The sequence below is a fragment of the Salmo salar genome, chromosome ssa18 (genome assembly GCF_905237065.1).
Source record: "Salmo salar chromosome ssa18, Ssal_v3.1, whole genome shotgun sequence".
In the NCBI taxonomy this organism is placed as follows: Eukaryota; Metazoa; Chordata; class Actinopteri; order Salmoniformes; family Salmonidae; genus Salmo; species Salmo salar.
In genome coordinates, this window is record NC_059459.1 from 34,061,394 (window position 1) to 34,067,393 (window position 6,000).

Sequence of the window (6,000 nt, forward strand, 5' to 3'; positions counted from 1 at the left end):
TGTCAATTTATCCACTCTACCAAAACAAGAACGATGCTGCTTTCCACATTGCTTCTACATATGACTCCAGATGTTTTCTATGTTATACTATAATTTTGTGTATCTTGCTCTGTGCAAAATGCAAATTAGTTAGTTACGGTAGCTAGCATGTGCCTAACATAATGCTAATCGCTAACTTGCTAAATGCCATTTAGCTAAATGCTCTAGCTGGGGCAAAGCAAACGTTAGATCTAATACAGATTGGTACCAGTAGTGATCAGCATATTGTTTGTGCTATGGCATGTTCCGAATCAGGTAGCCTATTCTTTAAAATATTTGTCAAAATATAACATCTATTAAAATGTGATTAGGGTCCCCTGGAAAACACTGACAAACACTTTGGTTCCTACCCTGTCATAATTCCTACCTGGCTTTTTCATGTGTTTTCATGCCAAACAACACCAACCATAGAATTACAATGATCATTCTATTTCTAGGATTCAAACCGTTTACCCCAGTGTTTTGATCTATATCGCAAGTCAAATCGCAATTAGATTTTTTGCCCATATCGCCCTAACAACCTGGTAGCTTTACCAGTAAATGTAAACATTTGGTGGGACAGAAAGAAAGAAAAAGTGATATTGAAAAGAAAAATCTTTTTTTCTTCATGAGATGTGCTTCAAAATTAATTTGAATTCACATAGGCCCAATGAAGGCCAATGTCTCAATCAATTAAAAATGATGTGGTGCTCCTAACTTTTTGAAGATAGGAGAACCAGTGCTACCAATTAAAAATGATGTGGTGCTCCTAACTTTTTGAAGATAGGAGAACCAGTGCTACAAATTAAAAATGATGTGGTGCTCCTAACTTTTTGAAGATAGGAGAACCAGTGCTACAAATTAAAAATGATGTGGTGCTCCTAACTTTTTGAAGATAGGAGAACCAGTGCTACAAATTAAAAATGATGTGGTGCTCCTAACGTTTTGAAGATAGGAGAACCAGTGCTATCAATTAAAAATGATGTGGTGCTCCTAACTTTTTGAAGATAGGAGAACCAGTGCTACAAATTAAAAATGATGTGGTGCTCCTAACTTTTTAAGATAGAAGAACCAGTGCTACCAATGAAACATGATAATTCCGAGCTCTAGTATGGACATTTATCTGGGTTCCTCTGTGAGAAAGGTAGGCCTCTAATACCTATTTCACCCTTTTCACACTATCATGCCACTCGAACCATAGGCCTACTGTGTTTACTCTAATATCTTCCTTTCACATTGTCCATACCTGCACGTTTCCAACAACTAAGGTGGTAGATCCGTAACCAAACCAGCACAGGAGAGCTTGGCTCGGTTAGGCTCAGCTCATTCATGTGAAAAGGATATACTGTAACTCTCCACACTGTCTCAGTAGTTCCCTCTGTAGCCTACAGCACCTCTTGGGATCACTTCCTCTTTTTAACCAAAGGCCTCAGAGGAATGGAGATTTAATACAAATTGGGAATTAGGATTAAAAATAGTAATCCACACTGAGTGACTGACACCATGATTGGGTCCCAAATGGAACCCTATTCCCTACATAGTGGGCCCTGGTCAAGCGTAGTACACTTTTATATGGACTAGGGTTCAATTTGGGACATGGCCCATAACACCAGTTGAGTGAGTGAGTGAGTGAGTGAGTGAGTGAGTGAGTGAGTGAGTGAGTGAGTGAGTGAGTGAGTGAGTGAGTGAGAGTGAGAGAGAGAGAGAGAGAGAGAGAGAGAGAGAGAGAGAGAGAGAGAGAGAGAGAGAGAGAGAGAGAGAGAGAGAGAGAGAGAGAGAGAGAGAGAGAGAGAGAGAGAGAGAGAGAGAGAGAGAGAGAGAGAGAGAGAGAGAGAGAGAGAGAGAGAGAGAGAGAGAGAGAGAGAGAGAGACTATTATAAAGGATGTAAATTATTCATAGTGCGTTTAATGAAAGGATCCATACGAGCAGCTTGGCGTTGATCATCCCAAAGCTTGCCCGTGATCACCTTTAACCCTCGTTGCAAATGAGAGGATGACCTTGGTACTCACATCGCAGATGCCAGATTCTGTGTCTAACCCCCTCCATCGCCACCTCCCACCCTGCTACTCTGAACTCTTTGGATTCTGTGTCTGACTCCTCCATCCCCACCTCCCACCTACTACCACCCTGCTACTCTGAACTCTTTGGATTCTATCAAATTCCTCCACCCCCCCACACCACCACTACCACCCTGCTACTGCAAACCTTTATCATTTGACAGCGATAGAGAAATTGAGACCCTGGAGATGTGAGAGAAGGTGGAGAGGAAGGGCAGAGTTTCCCCTCTCAGCTAGAGAGAGAGGAATCAGAACTCTAATGATACCTGACGTCTCCCTGGCTGTAGGTTCTATCTAGAACCAAAAAGGGTTATTCGGTTGTCCCCGTTGGAGAACCCTTTGACGAACCCATTCTGGTTCCAGGTTGAACCCTTTGGGTTCCATGTAGAACCCTTTCCACAGAGGGTTTTACATGGAACCCAAAAGAGTACTACCTGGAACCAAAAAGGGTTCTCTTATGGGGACAGCCACAGAGGTTTCTCTGGTCTTCCCTGGCTAGCACACATACTGGCTACTGACTAGAGCTGTCTACTGTCTTACTACACATACTGGCTACTGACTAGAGCTGTCTACTGTCTTACTACACATACTGGCTACTGACTAGAGCTGTCTACTGTCTTACTACACATACTGGCTACTGACTAGAGCTGTCTACTGTCTTACTACACATACTGGCTACTGACTAGAGCTGTCTACTGTCTTACTACACATACTGGCTACTGACTAGAGCTGTCTACTGTCTTACTACACATACTGGCTACTGACTAGAGCTGTCTACTGTCTTACTACACATACTGGCTACTGACTAGAGCTGTCTACTGTCTTACTACACATACTGGCTACTGACTAGAGCTGTCTACTGTCTTACTACACATACTGGCTACTGACTAGAGCTGTCTACTGTCTTACTACACATACTGGCTACTGACACATACTGGCTACTGACTAGAGCCACTGTCCTATGAGCAGGGTTGGGTCAATACCATTTACATTTCAGTCAATTCAAAAAGTTCACTGAAATTCCAATTCTCTTTAATGCTTTTCCATGAGGAAAAATTGGAATTGGAATTTGGTTTACTTGCTGTATTGACTGGAATTCAAATGGAATTGACCCCAATCCTGCTTCCGAGGCCTGTACACAGGCTAGGGTACTGAATAGGGTTAGTACTATAGAAATATAATTACTAGAACGGTGAGCCACATTCAAGTCAACGTTTCTGTAATTTGTGGACCGGCAGCCGTATTGACTATACCCATGAGGGGCTTATGGGCAATTCCAAGGTAATAGAGTGATGCTAAGAATCAGATTTTTCACTTTAAAATGTATATCAAACAAATCAAATGATTGCACTGTTAAACAAACCATACAACTCTATGCACAAGTACCACTTTTAACAATTTCCACTTAAAATGTACTTGAAGAACAGTACAGATGAAAAGTTTGGTAATAGAATGACGGTTTGTGCTGTTGGTGCCCTCATTCTATTACCAAACTTTGCATCTGCGCTTGGTTTCCGTGGAATTGCCCTTAACCATTCTAGTAGTAATATTATTTCTATGGCTTCTGAGGCTCACAGCCTCACACACACACATACAAACACATGCTGGGGTTGACTGGGGTTCCCACTGACCCTGTGGTTAGTAGGTATAAAACACATGCTGGGGTTGACTGGGGTTCCCACTTACCCTGTAGACTAAATACTGATCACAACTAAATACTGATCACAACTAAATACTGATCACGACTAAATATATTTTGAATCAGTTAAACATGTGCTACATAGAGATACATAGTTAAATATGTCTAATATCATGTTATAATCTGTATCATAAGATATTGTAAATGTAATAACGTGTTATACCCGTTGGCAAAGTGTTGCCACAACGTGTGTCTTTGTGTTGTTAGATGACCAGGGATCACTTGAAGAGATGTTCACCTCAATGTGTCTCTGTGTGTTGTTAGATGACCAGGGATCACTTGAAGAGATGTTCACCTCAATGTGTCTCTGTGTGTTGTTAGATGACCAGGGATCACTTGAAGAGATGTTCACCTCAGTGTGTCTCTGTGTGTTGTTAGATGACCAGGGATCACTTGAAGAGATGTTCACCTCAATGTGTCTCTGTGTGTTGTTAGATGACCAGGGATCACTTGAAGAGATGTTCACCTCAATGTGTCTCTGTGTGTTGTTAGATGACCAGGGATCACTTGAAGAGATGTTCACCTCAGTGTGTCTCTGTGTGTTGTTAGATGACCAGGGATCACGTTAAAAAGAGATGTTCACCTCAATGTGTCTCTGTGTGTTGTTAGATGACCAGGGATCACTTGAAGAGATGTTCACCTCAATGTGTCTCTCTGTGTTGTTAGATGACCAGGGATCACTTGAAGAGATGTTCACCTCAATGTGTCTCTGTGTGTTGTTATATGACCAGGGATCACTTTAAAAAGAGATATTTACCTCAATGTGTCTCTGTGTGTTGTTAGATGGCCAGGGATCACGTTAAAAAGAGATATTCACCTCAATGTGTCTCTGTGTGTTGTTAGATGACCAGGGATCACGTTAAAAAGAGATATTCACCTCAATGTGCATTTTCTGGTTAAATAAAGGACAAATAATTTAAAAAAAAAATGTTTATACTTTACTGCAAGCCCATTGTAGCCAGATGAAGGGCTGTGATGTCCCTGATGTTCATCCTGATGCTATCCTCCATTGCGCTAATAGCCTTTTCATTGTATTCCTATCTTCTACATCAGCTGATTGAACACGTTGTTCTACTGATGTCAATAAGTCAATGTTCAACTGCAGAGCTAATTTGCTGAGTCATAAGTTAATGTATCTCTATCGATGCGAGATCAGACATTTTGGCGCATATGGGCTGTGTCTGAAATAGCACCCTATGCCCTCTATACAGTGCACTACTTTTGACCAGGGCGCATAGGGCTCTGGTCAGAAATAGCGCACTATATAGGGAATAGGGTACCATTTCAGACGCAGTCATGCACTGAGTTGAATTCATTAATCATCCTAGATGTTTCTTTTTCTCATTCCTTTGGTACCAAATAAAACTGAGTATCAGTGCACTTTGAGCAAGAGTATTTGGAATTAATTATTGTTCTCTCAAGACGTTACCAGTTTATAATTTTATGAATATAAATTATTCTAAATATCGAACCACATCTTTTCAAAAACAGAGATTTCATTAATTATTTTATTTTTGTTCCTATTTTTTTATTAAAATTGAAAACATTAATTTTATACACAAGTGAAGCCGAGTGAAGTAGTCATGTTTTTTTTGCAACTTCAAAGAATGGATGTAAAACCAATTATTAATCGAAAAAAAAAGGAAAAAGGAGGGAAAGGAATGGATGTTAGATGGTAAAGGAATGGATGTTAGATGGTAAAGGAATGGATGTTAGATGGTAAAGGAATGGATGTTAGATGGTAAAGGAATGGATGTTAGATGGTAAAGGAATGGATGTTAGATGGTAAAGGAATGGATGTTAGATGGTAAAGGAATGGATGTTATATAGTAAAGGAATGGATGTTATATGGTAAAGGAATGGATGTTAGATGGTAAAGGAATGGATGTTATATAGTAAAGGAATGGATGTTGTATAGTAAAGGAATGGATGTTAGATGGTAAAGGAATGGATGTTATATAGTAAAGGAATGGATGTTATATAGTAAAGGAATGGATGTTGTATAGTAAAGGAATGGATGTTATATAGTAAAGGAATGGATGTTGTATAGTAAAGGAATGGATGTTATATAGTAAAGGAATGGATGTTGTATAGTAAAGGAATGGATGTTATATAGTAAAGGAATGGATGTTATATAGTAAAGGAATGGATGTTGTATAGTAAAGGAATGGATGTTATATAGTAAAGGAATGGATGTTAGATGGTAAAGGAATGGATGTTAGATG